The following is a 15383-nucleotide window of genomic DNA, read 5'->3' as shown; positions in this document are numbered from 1 at the left end:
CCCGCCTCTGATTCCCCGCATCTGATACCCTGCATCTGATTCCAAGCCTCTGATTCCCTGCCTCTGATTCCCAACCTCTGATTCCCCACCTCTGATTCCCCATATCTGATTCCCCGCCTCTGTTTCCCCGCCTCGGATTCCCCGCCTCTGTTTCCCCATATCTGATTCCCGGCCTCTGATTCCCCGCCTCTGATTCCCCATATCTGATTCCCTGCCTCTGATTCCCCAACTCTGATTCCCCGCCTCTGATTCCCTAGCTCTGAATCCCCGCCGCTGTTTCCCCGCGTCTGATTCCCTGCCTCTGATTCCCCGCCTTGATTCCCCATCTCTGATTCACAACCTCTGATTCACCACCTCTGATTCCCTATTTTTGATTCCCCGCCTCTGTTTCCCCGCCCCTGATTCCCCGCCTCTGATTCCCCATATCTGATTCCCCGCCTCTGATTGCCCACCTCTGATTCCCAGCCTCTGATTCGCCAGCTCTGATTCCCCGCCTCTGATTCCCCGCATCTGAATCCCTGCCTCTGATTCCCCGCCTCTGATTCCCCATCTCTGATTCACCGCCTTTGATTCGCCACCTCTGATTCCCCATATCTGATTCCCCACCTCTGTTTCCCCGCCTCTTATTCCCCGCCTCTGATTCTCCATATCATATTCCCCGCCTCTGAATCCCCATCTCTGATTCCCGGACTCTGATTCCCCTCCTCTGATTCCCGGCCTCTTATTCCCAGCATCTGATTCCCGGCCTCTGATTCCCGGCCTCTGATTCCCCGCTTCTGATTCCCTGCCTCTGATTCCCCATCTCTGATTCCGCACATCTGATTCCCTGCCTCCGATTCCCCACCTCTGATTCCCCATATCTGATTCCCCGCCTCTGTTTCCCCGCCTCTGATTCCCCGCCTCTGTTTCCCCATATCTGATTCCCGCCTCTGATTCCCAACTATGATTCCCCGCCTCTGATTCCCCAGCTCTGATTCCCTGCCTCTGATTCCCCGCGTTCTATTCCCTGCCTCTGATTCCCCGCCTGTGATTCCCCATCACTGATTCACCACCTCTGATTCCCTACCTCTGATTCCCCATATCTAATTCCCCGCCTCTGTTTGCCCGCCTCTGATTCCCCGCCTCTGTTTCCCCATATCTGATTCCCCGCCTCTGAATCCCCAACTCTGATTCCCTGCCTCAGATTCCCCAGCTCTGATTCCCCGCCTCAGATTCCCCGCGTCTGATTCCCTGCCTCTGATTCCCAGCCTCTGAATCCCCGTGTCTGATTTCCTGCCTCTGATTCCCCGCCTCTTATTCCCCATCTCTGATTCACCGCCTCTGATTCCCCACCTCTGATTCCCCATCTCTGATTCCGCACATCCAATTCCCTGCCTCTGATTCCCCAACTCTGATTCCTCACCTCTGATTCCCCAGCTCTGATTCCCCGCCTCAGATTCCCCGCGTCTGATTCCCTGCCTCTGATTCCCCGCCTCTGATTCCCTGCCTCTGATTCCCCATATCTGATTCCCCGCCTCTGATTCCCCAACTCTGATTCCCCGCTTCTGATTCCCCAGCTCTGAATCCCCGCCTCTGATTCCCCGCGTCTGATTCCCTGCCTCTGATTCCCCGCCTCTGATTCCCCATCTGTGATTCACAACCTCTGATGCCCCACCTCTGATTCCCCATATCTGATTCCCCGCCTCTGTTTCCCCGCCTCTGATTCCCCGCCTCTGATTCCCCATATCTGATTCCCCGCCTCTGATTGCCCACCTCTGATTCCCCGCGTCTGATACCCTGCCTCTGATTCCCCGCCTCTGATTCACCATTTCTGATTCACCACCTCTGATTCCCGGCCTCTGATTCCCCATCTCTGATTCCGCACATCCGATTCCCTGCCTATGTTTCCCCAACTCTGATTCCCCGCCTCTGATTCCCCATATCTGATTCCCTGCCTCTGTTTCCCCGCCTCTGATTCCCTACCTCTGTTTCCCCATATCTGATTCCCCGCCTCTGATTCCCCAACTCTAATACCCCGCCTCTGATTCCCCAGCTCTGATTCCCCGCCTCTGATTCCCCGCATCTGATTCCCTGCCTCTGATTCCCCGCCTCTGATTCCAGGCCTCTGATTCCCATCATCTGATTCCGGCCTCTGATTCCCGGCTTCTGATTCCCTGCTTCTGATTCTGATTCCCTGCCTCTGATTCCCCATCTCTGATTCCGCACATCTGATTCCCTGCCTCTGATTCCCCACCTCTGATTCCCCATATCTGATTCCCCGCCTCTGTTTCCCCGCCTCTGATTCCCCGCCTCTGTTTCCCAATATCTAAGTCCCCACCTCTGATTCCCCAAATCTGATTCCCCACCTCTGATTCCCCAGCTCTGATTCCCCGCCTCTGATGCCCCGCATCTGATTCCCTGCATCTGATTCCAAGCCTCTGATTCCCTGCCTCTGATTCCCAACCTTTGATTCCCCACCTCTGATTCCCCATATCTGATTCCCTGCCTCTGTTTCCCCGCCTCGGATTCCCCGCCTCAGTTTCCCCATATCTGATTCCCGGCCTCTGATTCCCCGCCTCTGATTCCCCGCCTCTGATTCCCTGCCTCTGATTCCCCATCTCCGATTCCGCACATCTGATTCCCTTCCTCTGATTCCCCGCCTCTGATTCCCCGCCTCTGATTCCCTGCCTCTGATTCCCAACCTCTGATTCCCCACCTCTGATTCCCCATATCTGATTCCCCGCCTCTGTTTCCCCGCCTCTGATTCCCCGCCTCTGATTCCCAACTCTGATTCCCCGCCTCTGATTCCCCAGCTCTGATTCCCCGTGTTTGATTCCCTGCCTCTGATTCCCTGCCCTGATTCCCCATCTCTGTTTCACCGCCTTTGATTCGCAACCTCTGATTCCACATATCTGATTCCCCGCCTCTGTTTCCCCGACTCTGATTCCCTTCCTCTGATTCCCAACCTCTGATTCCACACCTCTGATTCCCCATATCTGATTCCCCGCCTCTATTTCCCCATATCTGAATCCCCGCCTCTGATTCCCCAACTCTGATTCCCCGCCTCTGATTCCCCAGCTCTGATTCCCCGACTCTGATTCCCGGCGTCCGATTCCCTGCCTCTGATTCCCTGCCTCTGATTCCCCATCTCTGATTCCCCGCCTCTGATTCCCCGTGTCTGATTCCCCATATCTGATTCCCCGCCTCTGATTGCCCACCTCTGATTCCCAGCCTCTGATTCGCCAGCTCTGATTCCCCACCTCTGATTCCCCGCATCTGATTCCCTGCCTCTGATTCCCGGCCTCTGATTCCCTGCTTCTGATTCTGATTCCCTGCCTCTGATTCCCCATCTCTGATTCCGCACATCTGATTCCCTGCCTCTGATTCCCCACCTCTGATTCCCCATATCTGATTCCCCGCCTCTGTTTCCCCACCTCTGATTCCCCGACTGTTTCCCCATATCTGATTCCCCGCCTCTGATTCCCCAACTCTGATTCCCCTCCTCTAATTCGCCAGCTATGATTCCCCGCCTCTGATTCCCTGCGTCTGATTCCCTGCCTCTGATTCCCAGCCTCTGATTCTCCTTTTCTGATTCACCACCTCTGAATCCCCACCTCTGATTCCCCATCTCTGATTCCGCACATCCGATTCCCTGCCTCTGATTCCCCGCCTCTGATTCCCCGCCTCTGATTCGCAACCTCAAATTCCCCACCTCTGATTCCCCATATCTGATTCCCCGCCTCTGTTTCCCTGCCTCTGATTCCCGGCCTCTGTTTCCCCATATCTGATTCCCCTCCTCTGATTCCCCAACTCTGATTCCCCGCCTCTGATTCCCCAGCTCTGATTCCCCACCTCTGATTCCCCAGCTCTGATTCCCTGCAACTGATTCCCCGCCCCTGATTCCCCACCTCTGATTCCCCATATCTGATTCCCCGCCTCTGTTTCCACAGCTCTGATTCCCTGCCTCTGATTCCCTGCCCTGATTCCCCATCTCTGTTTCACCGCCTTTGATTCGCCACCTCTGATTCCCCATATCTGATTCCCCGCCTCTGTTTCCCCGCCTCTGATTCCCTGCCTCTGATTCCCAACCTCTGATTCCACACCTCTGATTCCCCACATCTGATTCCCCGCCTCTATTTCCCAATATCTGATTCCCCGCCACTGATTCCCCAACTCTGATTCCCCGCCTCTGATTCCCCAGCTCTGATTCCCCGCCTCTGATTCCCGGCGTCCGATTCCCTGCCTCTGATTCACCGCCTCTGATTCACCATCTCTGATTCCCCGCCTCTGATTCCCCGTGTCTGATACCCTGCATCTGATTCCCCGGCTCAGATTCCCCGCCTCTGATTCCCTGCCACTGATTCCCTGCCCCTGATTCCCCACCTCTGATTCCCCATATCTGATTCCCCGCCTCTGTTTCCCTGCCTCTGATTCCCCGCCTGTGATTCCCCATATCTGATTCCCTGCCTCTGATTCCCCAACTCTGATTCCCCGCCTCTGATTCCCCAGCTCTGAATCCCCGCCTCTGATTCCCCGCGTCTGATTCCCTCCCTCTGATTCCCCGCCTTGATTCCCCATCTCTGATTCACAACCTCTGATTCCCCACCTCTGATTCCCCATATCTGATTCCCCGCCTCTGTTTCCCCGCCTCTGATTCCCCATATCTGATTCCCCGGCTCTGATTGCCCACCTCTGATTCCCCACCTCTGATTCGCTAGCTCTGATTCCCCGCCTCTGAATCCCCGCATCTGATTCCCTGCCTCTGATTCCCCGCCTCTGATTCCCCATCTCTGATTCACCGCCTTTGATTCGCCACCTCTGATTCCCCATATCTGATTCCCCACCTCTGTTTCCCCACCTCTGATTCCCCGCCTCTGATTCTCCATATCTCATTCCCCGCCTCTGAATCCCCATCTCTGATTCCCAGACTCTGAATCCCCACCTCTGATTCCCGGCCTCTTATTCCCAGCATCTGATTCCCGGCCTCTGATTCCCGGCCTCTGATTCCCCGCTTCTGATTCTGATTCCCTGCCTCTGATTCCCCATCTCTGATTCCGCACATCTGATTCCCCGCCTCTGTTTCCCCGCCTCTGATTCCCCGCCTCTGTTTCCCCATATCTAATTCCCCACCTCTGATGCCCCAACTCTGATTCCCCACCTCTGATTCCCCAGCTCTGATTCCCCGCCTCTGATTCCCCGCATCCGATTCCCCATGTCTTATTCCCCGCCTCTGTTTCCCCGCCTCTGATTCCCCGCCTCTGTTTCCCCATATCTGATTCCCCGCCTCTGTTTTCCCGCCTCTGATTCCCTGCCTCTGATTCCCCATATCTGATTCCCCGCCTCTGATTCCCCAACTCTAATTCCCCGCCTCTGATTCCCCAGCTCTGAATCCCCGCCTCTGATTCCCCGCGTCTGATTCCCTGCCTCTGATTCCCCGCCTCTGATTCCCCATCTGTGATTCACAACCTCTGATGCCCCACCTCTGATTCCCCATATCTGATTCCCCGCCTCTGTTTCCGCGCCTCTGATTCCACACTTCTGATTCCCCACCTCTGATTCCCCGCCTCTGATTGCACGCCTCTGATTCCCCGCCTCTGATTCCCCGCCTCTGATTCCCCGCCTCTGATTCCCCTCCTCTGATACCCCGCCTCTGATTCCCCACCTCTGATTCCCCGCATCTGATTCCCCGCCTCTGATTCCCCGCCTCTGATTCCCTGCCTCTGATTCCCCGCCTCTGATTCCGCGCCTCTGATTCCCCGCCTATGTTTACCCACCTCTGTTTACCCACCTGTTTCCCCGCCTCTGTTTCCCCACCTCAGATTCCCTGCCTCAGATTCCATGCCTCTGACTCCCTGCCTCTGATTCCCTGCCTCTGATTCATTGCATCTGATTGCCCGCCTCTGATTCTCCGCCTCTGATTCCCCACCTCTGATTCCCCACCTCTGATTCCCCGCTTCTGATTCCCTGCCTCTGATTCCCCGCCTCTGATTCAATGCCTCCCTTTCCGCTCAACTTTCCTGGCCTACTTTTCCCCACATATCTTTCCCCGCCTCTGATTTCCCGCCTCTGATTCCACGCCTCTGAATTCCCGCCTATGTTTACCCGCCTCTGTTTAACCGCCTGTTTTCCCGCCTCTGATTCCCCACCACAGATTCCCTGCCTCAGATTCCCTGCCTCAGATTCCCTGCATCAGATTCCCTTCATTTGATTCCCTGCGTCTGGTTCCCTGCCTCTGATTCCCTGCCTCTGATTCCCTGCATCTGATTGCCCGCCTCTCATTCCCCGCCTCTGATTCCCCGCCTCTGAATCCCCACCTCTGATTCCCCACTTCTGATTCCCCGCCTCTGATTCCCCGCCTCTGATTCCCCGCCTCTGATTCCCCACCTCTGATTCCCCGCCTCTGATTCCCCATATCTGATTCCCTGCCTCTGTTTCCCCGCCTCTGATTCCCCACCTCTGTTTCCCCATATCTGATTCCCCGCCTCTGATTCCCCAACTCTAATACCCCGCCTCTGATTCCCCAGCTCTGATTCCCCGCCTCTGATTCCCCGCATCTGATTCCCTGCCTCTGATTCCCCGCCTCTGATTCGAGGCCTCTGATTCCCAGCATCTGATTCCGGCCTCTAATTCCCGGCCTCTGATTCCCTGCTTCTGATTCTGATTCCCTGCCTCTGATTCCCCATCTCTGATTCCGCACATCTGATTCCTTGCCTCTGAATTCCCACCTCTGATTCCCCATATCTGATTCCCCGCCTGGGTTTCCCCGCCTCTGATTCCCCGCCTCTGTTTCCCAATATCTAAGTCCCCGCCTCTGATTCCCCAAATCTGATTCCCCACCTCTGATTCCCCAGCTCTGATTCCCCGCCTCTGATTCCCCGCATCTGATTCCCTGCATCTGATTCCAAGCCTCTGATTCCCTGCCGCTGATTCCCAACCTCTGATTCCCCACCTCTGATTCCCCATGTCTGATTCCCCGCCTCTGTTTCCCCGCCTCGGATTCCCCGCCTCTGTTTCCCCATATCTGATTCCCGGCCTCTGATTCCCCGCTCTGATTCCCCGCCTCTGATTCCCTGCCTCTGATTCCCCATCTCCGATTCCGCACATCTGATTCCCTTCCTCTGATTCCCCGCCTCTGATTCCCCGCCTCTGATTCCCTGCCTCTGATTCCCAACCTCGGATTCCCCACCTCTGATTCCCCATATCAGATTCCCCGCCTCTGTTTCCCCGCCTCTGATTCCCCGCCTCTGATTCCCAACTCTGATTACCCGCCTCTGATTCCCCAGCTCTGATTCCCCATGTTTGATTCCCTGCCTCTGATTCCCTGCCCTGATTCCCCATCTCTGTTTCACCGCCTTTGATTCGCCACCTCTGATTCCCCATATCTGATTACCCGCCTCTGTTTCCCCGACTCTGATTCCCTGCCTCTGATTCCCAACCTCTGATTCCACACCTCTGATTCCCCATATCTGATTCCCCGCATCTATTTCCCCATATCTGATTCCCCGCCTCTGATTCCCCAACTCTGATTCCCCGCCTCTGATTCCCCAGCTCTGATTCCCCGACTCTGATTCCCGGAGTCCGATTCCCTGTCTCTGATTCCCCGCCTCTGATTCCCCATCTCTGATTCCCCGCCTCTGATTCCCCGTGTCCGATTCCCTGCCTCTGATTCCCCGCCTCTGATTCCCCGCCTCTGATTCCCTGCCACTGATTCCCTGCCCCTGATTCCCCAATTCTGATTCCCCATATCTGATTCCCCGCCTCTGTTTCCCCGCCTCTGATTCCCCACCTCTGATTCCCCATATCTGATTCCCTGCCTCTGATTCCCCAACTCTGATTCACCGCCTCTGATTCCCCAGCTCTGAATCCCCGCCTCTGATTCCCCGCGTCTGATTCCCTGCCTCTGATTCCCCGCCTTGATTCCCCATCTCTGATTCACAACCTCTGATTCCCCACCTCTGATTCGCTATATTTGATTCCCCGACTCTGTTTCCCCGCCTCTGATTCACTGACTCTGATTCCCCACATCTGATTCCCCATCTCTGATTCCGCACAACCGATTCCCTGCCTATGATTCCCCGACTCTGATTCCCCACCTCTGATTTCCCAGCTCTGATTCCCCGCCTCTGATTCCCCGCGTCTGATTCCCTGCCTGTGATTCCCCGCCTCTGATTCCCCATCTCTGATTCCCCACCTCTGATTCCCCGTGTCTGATTCCCTTCCTTTGATTCCCCGCCTCTGATTCCCCGCCTCTGATTCCCTGCCACTGATTCCCCGCCCCTGATTCCCCACCTCTGATTCCCCATATCTTATTCCCCGCCTCTGTTTCCCCCCCTCTGATTCCCAGCCTCTGATTCCCCATATCTGATTCCCCGCCTCTGATTACCCATATCTGATTCCCCGCCTCTATTTCCCCATATCTGCTTCGCCGCCTCTGATTCCCCAACTCTGATTCCCCGCCTCTGATTCCCCAGCTCTGATTTCCCGCCTCTGATTCCCGGCATCCGATTCCCTGCCTCTGATTCCCCGCCTCTGATTCCCCATCTCTGATTCCCCGCCTCTGATTCCCCGTGTCTGATTCCCTGCCTCTGATTCCCCGCCTCTGATTCCCTGCCTCTGATTCCCCGCCTCTGTTTTCCCGCCTCTGATTCCCTGCCTCTGATTCCCCATATCTGATTCCCCGCCTCTGATTCCCCAACTCTGATTCCCAGCCTCTGATTCCCCAGCTCTGAATCCCCGCCTCTGATTCCCCGCGTCTGATTCCCTGCCTCTGATTCCCCGCCTCTGATTCCCCATCTGTGATTCACAACCTCTGATGCCCCACCTCTGATTCCCTATATCTGATTCCCCGCCTCTGTTTCCCCGCCTCTGATTCCCCGCCTCTGATTCCCCATATCTGATTCCCCGCCTCTGATTGCCCACCTCTGATTCCCCGCGTCTGATTCCCTGCCTCTGATTCCCCGCCTCTGATTCCCCATCTCTGATTCACCACCTCTGATTCCCAGCCTCTGATTCCCCATCTCTGATTCCGCACATCCGATTCCCTGCCTATGATTCCCCACCTCTGATTCCCCGCCTCTGATTCCCCATATCTGATTCCCTGCCTCTGTTTCCCCGCCTCTGATTCCCCACCTCTGTTTCCCCATATCTGATTCCCCGCCTCTGATTCCCCAACTCTAATACCTCGCCTCTGATTCCCCAGCTCTGATTCCCCGCCTCTGATTCCCCGCATCTGATTCCCTGCCTCTGATTCCCCGCCTCTGATTCCAGGCCTCTGATTCCCAGCATCTGATTCCGGCCTCTGATTCCCGGCCTCTGATTCCCTGCTTCTGATTCTGATTCCCTGCCTCTGATTCCCCATCTCTGATTCCGCACATCTGATTCCTTGCCTCTGATTCCCCACCTCTGATTCCCCATATCTGATTCCCCGCCTGGGTTTCCCTGCCTCTGATTCCCCGCCTCTGTTTCCCAATATCTAAGTCCCCGCCTCTGATTCCCCAAATCTGATTCCCCACCTCTGATTCCCCAGCTCTGATTCCCCGCCTCTGATTCCCCGCATCTGATTCCCTGCATCTGATGCCAAGCCTCTGATTCCCTGCCTCTGATTCCCAACCTCTGATTCCCCACCTCTGATTCCCCATATCTGATTCCCCGCCTCTGTTTCCCCGCCTCGGATTCCCCGCCTCTGTTTCCCCATATCTGATTCCCGGCCTCTGATTCCCCGCCTCTGATTCCCCGCCTCTGATTCCCTGCCTCTGATTCCCCATCTCCGATTCCACACATCTGATTCCCTTCCTCTGATTTCCCGCCTCTGATTTTCCGCCTCTGATTCCCTGCCTCTGATTCCCAACCTCGGATTCCCCACCTCTGATTCCCCATATCTGATTCCCCGCCTCTGTTTCCCCGCCTCAGATTCCCCGCCTCTGATTCCCAACTCTGATTCCCCGCCTCTGATTCCCCAGCTCTGATTCCCCGTGTTTGATTCCCTGCCGCTGATTCCCTGCCCTGATTCCCCATCTCTGTTTCACCGCCTTTGATTCGCCACCTCTGATTCCCCATATCTGATTCCCCGCCTCTGTTTCCCCGACTCTGATTCCCTGCCTCTGATTCCCAACCTCTGATTCCACACCTCTGATTCCCCATATCTGATTCCCCGCCTCTATTTCCCCATATCTGATTCCCCGCCTCTGATTCCCCAACTCTGATTCCCCGCCTCTGATTCCCCAGCTCTGATTCCCCGACTCTGATTCCCGGCATCCGATTCCCTGCCTCTGATTCCCCGCCTCTGATTCCCCATCTCTGATTCTCCGCCTCTGATTCCCCGTGTCTGATTCCCTGCCTTTGATTCCCCGCCTCTGATTCCCCGCCTCTGATTCCCTGCCACTGATTCCCTGCCCCTGATTCCCCACCTCTGATTCCCCACATCTGATTCCCCGCCTCTGTTTCCCCGCCTCTGATTCCCCGCCTCTGATTCCCCATATCTGATTCCCTGCCTCTGATTCCCCAACTCTGATTCCCCAGCTCTGAATCCCCGCCTCTGATTCCCCGCGTCTGATTCCCTGCCTCTGATTCCCCGCCTTGATTCCCCATCTCTGATTCACAACCTCTGATTCCCCACCTCTGATTCCCTATATTTGATTCCACGCCTCTGTTTCCCCGCCTCTGATTCCGCGCCTCTGATTCCCCATATCTGATTCCCCGCCTCTGATTGCCCACCTCTGATTCCCAGCCTCTGATTCGCCAGCTCTGATTCCCCGCCTCTGATTCCCCGCATCTGATTCCCTGCCTCTGATTCCCCGCCTCTGATTCCCCATCTCTGATTCACCGCCTTTGATTCGCCACCTCTGATTCCCCATATCTGATTCCCCACCTCTGATTCCCGGCCTCTTATTCCCAGCATCTGATTCCCCGCCTCTGATTCCCTGCCTCTGATTCCCCATCTCCGATTCCGCACATCTGATTCCCTTCCTCTGATTCCCCGCCTCTGATTCCCCGCCTCTGATTCCCTGCCTCTGATTCCCAACCTCGGATTCCCCACCTCTGATTCCCCATATCTGATTCCCCGCCTCTGTTTCCCCGCCTCTGATTCCCCGCCTCTGATTCCCAACTCTGATTCCCCGCCTCTGATTCCCCAGCTCTGATTCCCCGTGTTTGATTCCCTGCCTCTGATTCCCTGCCCTGATTCCCCATCTCTGTTTCACCGCCTTTGATTCGCCACCTCTGATTCCCCATATCTGATTACCCGCCTCTGTTTCCCCGACTCTGATTCCCTGCCTCTGATGCCCAACCTCTGATTCCACACCTCTGATTCCCCATATCTGATTCCCCGCCTCTATTTCCCCATATCTGATTCCCCGCCTCTGATTCCCCAACTCTGATTCCCCGCCTCTGATTCCCCAGCTCTGATTCCCCGACTCTGATTCCCGGAGTCCGATTCCCTGCCTCTGAATCCCCGCCTCTGATTCCCCATCTCTGATTCCCCGCCTCTGATTCCCCGTGTCTGATTCCCTGCCTCTGATTCCCCGCCTCTGATTCCCCGCCTCTGATTCCCTGCCACTGATTCCCTGCCCCTGATTCCCCAATTCTGATTCCCCATATCTGATTCCCCGCCTCTGTTTCCCCGCCTCTGATTCCCCACCTCTGATTCCCCATATCTGATTCCCTGCCTCTGATTCCCCAACTCTGATTCACCGCCTCTGATTCCCCAGCTCTGAATCCCCGCCTCTGATTCCCCGCGTCTGATTCCCTGCCTCTGATTCCCCGCCTTGATTCCCCATCTCTGATTCACAACCTCTGATTCCCCACCTCTGATTCCCTATATTTGATTCCCCGCCTCTATTTCCCCGCCTCTGATTCACTGCCTCTGATTCCCCACATCTGATTCCCCATCTCTGATTCCGCACAACCGATTCCCTGCCTATGATTCCCCGACTCTGATTCCCCACCTCTGATTCCCCAGCTCTGATTCCCCGCCTCTGATTCCCCGCGTCTGATTCCCTGCCTGTGATTCCCCGCCTCTGATTCCCCATCTCTGATTCCCCACCTCTGATTCCCCGTGTCTGATTCCCTTCCTTTGATTCCCCGCCTCTGATTCCCCGCCTCTGATTCCCTGCTACTGATTCCCCGCCCCTGATTCCCCACCTCTGATTCCCCATATCTTATTCCCCGCCTCTGTTTCCCCCCCTCTGATTCCCAGCCTCTGATTCCCCATATCTGATTCCCCGCCTCTGATTCCCCATATCTGATTCCCCGCCTCTATTTCCCCATATCTGCTTCACCGCCTCTGATTCCCCAAATCTGATTCCCCGCCTCTGATTCCCCGCCTCTGATTTCCCGTGTCTGATTCCCTGCCTCTGATTCCCCGCCTCTGATTCCCCATATCTGATTCCCCGCCTCTGTTTTCCCGCCTCTGATTCCCTGCCTCTGATTCCCCATATCTGATTCCCCGCCTCTGATTCCCCAACTCTGATTCCCAGCCTCTGATTCCCCAGCTCTGAATCCCCGCATCTGATTCCCCGCGTCTGATTCCCTGCCTCTGATTCCCCGCCTCTGATTCCCCATCTGTGATTCACAACCTCTGATGCCCCACCTCTGATTCCCCATATCTGATTCCCCGCCTCTGTTTCCCCGCCTCTGATTCCCCGCCTCTGATTCCCCATATCTGATTCCCCGCCTCTGATTGCCCACCTCTGATTCCCCGCATCTGATTCCCTGCCTCTGATTCCCCGCCTCTGATTCCCCATCTCTGATTCACCACCTCTGATTCCCAGCCTCTGATTCCCCATCTCTGATTCCGCACATCCGATTCCCTGCCTATGATTCCCCACCTCTGATTCCCCGCCTCTGATTCCCCATATCTGATTCCCTGCCTCTGTTTCCCCGCCTCTGATTCCCCACCTCTGTTTCCCCATATCTGATTCCCCGCCTCTGATTCCCCAACTCTAATACCCCGCCTCTGATTCCCCAGCTCTGATTCCCCGCCTCTGATTCCCCGCATCTGATTCCCTGCCTCTGATTCCCCGCCTCTGATTCCAGGCCTCTGATTCCCAGCATCTGATTCCGGCCTCTGATTCCCGGCCTCTGATTCCCTGCTTCTGATTCTGATTCCCTGCCTCTGATTCCCCATCTCTGATTCCGCACATCTGATTCCTTGCCTCTGATTCCCCACCTCTGATTCCCCATATCTGATTCCCCATATCTGATTCCCTGCCTCTGTTTCCCCGCCTCTGATTCCCCACCTCTATTTCCCCATATCTGATTCCCCGCCTCTGATTCCCCAACTCTAATACCCCGCCTCTGATTCCCCAGCTCTGATTCCCCGCCTCTGATTCCCCGCATCTGATTCCCTGCCTCTGATTCCCCGCCTCTGATTCCAGGCCTCTGATTCCCAGCATCTGATTCCGGCCTCTGATTCCCGGCCTCTGATTCCCTGCTTCTGATTCTGATTCCCTGCCTCTGATTCCCCATCTCTGATTCCGCACATCTGATTCCTTGCCTCTGATTCCCCACCTCTGATTCCCCATATCTGATTCCCCGCCTGGGTTTCCCCGCCTCTGATTCCCCGCCTCTGTTTCCCAATATCTAAGTCCCCGCCTCTGATTCCCCAAATCTGATTCCCCACCTCTGATTCCCCAGCTCTGATTCCCCGCCTCTGATTCCCCGCATCTGATTCCCTGCATCTGATTCCAAGCCTCTGATTCCCTGCCTCTGATTCCCAAACTCTGATTCCCCACCTCTGATTCCCCATATCTGATTCCCCGCCTCTGTTTCCCCGCCTCGGATTCCCCGCCTCTGTTTCCCCATATCTGATTCCCGGCCTCTGATTCCCCGCCTCTGATTCCCCGCCTCTGATTCCCTGCCTCTGATTCCCCATCTCCGATTCCGCACATCTGATTCCCTTCCTCTGATTCCCCGCCTCTGATTTTCCGCCTCTGATTCCCTGCCTCTGATTCCCAACCTCGGATTCCCCACCTCTGATTCCCCATATCTGATTCCCCGCCTCTGTTTCCCCGCCTCAGATTCCCCGCCTCTGATTCCCAACTCTGATTCCCCGCCTCTGATTCCCCAGCTCTGATTCCCCGTGTTTGATTCCCTGCCTCTGATTCCCTGCCCTGATTCCCCATCTCTGTTTCACCGCCTTTGATTCGCCACCTCTGATTCCCCATATCTGATTCCCCGCCTCTGTTTCCCCGACTCTGATTCCCTGCCTCTGATTCCCAACCTATGATTCCACACCTCTGATTCCCCATGTCTGATTCCCCGCCTCTATTTCCCCATATCTGATTCCCCGCCTCTGATTCCCCAACTCTGATTCCCCGCCTCTGATTCCCCAGCTCTGATTCCCCGACTCTGATTCCCGGCATCCGATTCCCTGCCTCTGATTCCCCGCCTCTGATTCCCCATCTCTGATTCCCCGCCTCTGATTCCCCGTGTCTGATTCCCTGCCTTTGATTCCCCGCCTCTGATTCCCCGCCTCTGATTCCCTGCCACTGATTCCCTGCCCCTGATTCCCCACCTCTGATTCCCCACATCTGATTCCCCGCCTCTGTTTCCCCGCCTCTGATTCCCCGCCTCTGATTCCCCATATCTGATTCCCTGCCTCTGATTCCCCAACTCTGATTCCCCGCCTCTGATTCCCCAGCTCTGAATCCCCGCCTCTGATTCCCCGCGTCTGATTCCCTGACTCTGATTCCCCGCCTTGATTCCCCATCTCTGATTCACAACCTCTGATTCCCCACCTCTGATTCCCTATATTTGATTTTCCGCCTCTGTTTCCCCGCCTCTGATTCGCCGCCTCTGATTCCCCATATCTGATTCCCCGCCTCTGATTGCCCACCTCTGATTCCCAGCCTCTGATTCGCCAGCTCTGATTCCCCGCCTCTGATTCCCCGCATCTGATTCCCTGCCTCTGATTCCCCGCCTCTGATTCCCCATCTCTGATTCACCGCCTTTGATTCGCCACCTCTGATTCCCCATATCTGATTCCCCACCTCTGATTCCCGGCCTCTTATTCCCAGCATCTGATTCCCGGCCTCTGATTCCCGGCCTCTGATTCCCCGCTTCTGATTCTTAATCCCTGCCTCTTATTCCCCATCTCTGATTCCGCACATCTGATTCCCTGCCTCTGATTCCCCACCTCTGATTCCCCATATCTGATTCCCCGCCTCTGTTTCCCCGCCTCTGATTCCCCGCCTCTGTTTCCCTATATCTAATTCCCCACCTCTGATGCCCCAACTCTGATTCCCCGCCTCTGATTCCCCAGCTCTGATTCCCCGCCTCTGATTCCCTGCATCCGATTCCCCATATCTGATTCCCCGCCTCTGTTTCACCGCCTCTGATTCCCCGCCTCTGTTTCCCCATATCTGATTCCCGCCTCTGATTCCCAACTATGAATCCCCTCCTCTGAT

The sequence above is a fragment of the Narcine bancroftii genome, chromosome 8, assembly GCF_036971445.1.
Source record: "Narcine bancroftii isolate sNarBan1 chromosome 8, sNarBan1.hap1, whole genome shotgun sequence".
Taxonomy (NCBI): domain Eukaryota; kingdom Metazoa; phylum Chordata; class Chondrichthyes; order Torpediniformes; family Narcinidae; genus Narcine; species Narcine bancroftii.
The sequence above is the reverse complement of the archived record's forward strand: the minus strand, read 5'-3'. Positions refer to the sequence as shown.